The sequence below is a fragment of the Lagenorhynchus albirostris genome, chromosome 9 (genome assembly GCF_949774975.1).
Source record: "Lagenorhynchus albirostris chromosome 9, mLagAlb1.1, whole genome shotgun sequence".
Lineage (NCBI taxonomy): Eukaryota > Metazoa > Chordata > Mammalia > Artiodactyla > Delphinidae > Lagenorhynchus > Lagenorhynchus albirostris.
Genome location: NC_083103.1, coordinates 18,195,921 through 18,197,790, shown reverse-complemented (window position 1 = coordinate 18,197,790; position 1,870 = coordinate 18,195,921).

Here is a 1,870-nt window from a genome sequence, read left to right as displayed (position 1 = left end):
GTCTAGTCCTAAAGCATAATCATTTCTCCTTTCCAGGATTGTTCCAGGGAAAAGCTGTTCTGATTTAACTCTCTAAGATGTAGTATTTTGCCTTTTTCAAGCCACCCCATTTAAGAGTATGACACTTTCAGGTTGATACAGTACCAGAATAAAAATAAGGACACCACTTTGATTTTCCAGTTTTGATTTTTTTTTTCTTAGCCATACCTATAACCGTAGCTATTGAATTATTATCCCCAGGGTACAACCACTTTTTTAGGCCAAGTCTAAATTTTTCATGCACTTTCTACCATATTCTAGTTTTTTCTGTATGTATTTTCCTCTTTCCTTTGCAACTTTTCATGAGAGAATCACACTCGGTTACTCTACAGGCATGCACTCAGTCAGCTGAGCTATCTGTAGAGGAAAATCGAAGGAATGCAAGAGATATACAGCACCTATAAAATGCAGAAAAATCTAAAGGGTCAGATACCTCATCTACTAAGAACTCAAATATCTTGTACACTTGTTTGTCAAGTATAACATGAAGAAGCAAGTAAAATAATAGGAATTACCAATTATTAAGCACCATATAAGTAATATTTTTGATCATGTAAAAGGTATTAATGTTCTATCTATCTATGTATCTATCTACCTATGTATCTATCTATCTGTCTATCTCTTTATTACTTCATCCCTGAGCTTAAACATCACCTTGGGAGGGAGCAATTTACTATTAGTCCTATTTTATAGATGAAGTGTTGAGACAAACTGCTATTATGTAGCATTCCAATTCCAATTCTAGGAACAAGCTATACCTAGTATATCATACATTACTATGCAGATTTTAATATATGTTTGTAAAATTTCAATTCATTGTATTTATTTAATGCTAGTTTTCGTTACATCCACAGCTAACTATCTTGGTTTTTCTTATATATAAAATACCGGATGAGTTTAACAATGGGTTCTGTGGAAGAACAAAATAGACCTGTCCATGTTTTCAGAAAATAAAAACATATTCTGTCAAAAATTGTGGCCCTATGCTAGCCTCAGAAAGTGCCTATTCTCAAGCAACAAAGTTGACGTCAAATCCCTTTGATATCTGTTTAACTGTGTTTCCTAAACATCTCTGACCCTCTTACGAAAAATTATCCTTTAGCTCATGATTCAGTGATTCTTTATTATCCTGATACATAGGTATTCAAAGTCACTCACCATAAAAGGAGGAAACAAAAACATCCCTCTTTAGAATTATTTAGTCATTTTACTCCTTTTAACAGTTTCCACATGCAATATCTTGTTTAAGCTTAAAGAGCAACTATCGGAATAGAAACTATTTCAGTATTTTCACCTTTTTGGGTTTGTTGTTGTTGTTGTTCAAGTTAAAGGATAAAAGCACAGGTGTAATTGCCGTCTGTGGCAGATACTCTCGTTGCTTATCAATATTCTTTCCTTCCTTAATATTAAAAGACTAATTTTTAGCTAGGCCCATTGTTGCCCGAGTATAAAAATGGTATTCCTCTCTCACTCTTCCTCACAGCTATGTGTAGCCATATGACAAAGATATAAGATGCATGTGACTTTCTTGAAACCACCCTGAAAGTCAGTGGGGACCTGTCTTTCTTAACTACTTTCTATATCATGCTGCCTGGAGGTAGATGTGATGGCTGGAGTTCTAGCAACCATCTTAGGTCACAAAGATTAGAAGCACAGCCTAGAGATGACGGATCAGTGAGCCAGAAAGAGACAGGATTTCTGAAAGAATTGGGAGAGCTGCTTTATCAGCACTGATATTTGGATTTGAATTGTGATGATTAACATACATAAGGCTTCAGCCTCATAACAGCACTGCAAGGTAGGCATTAATATCTCTATTTTACAGAAAAGA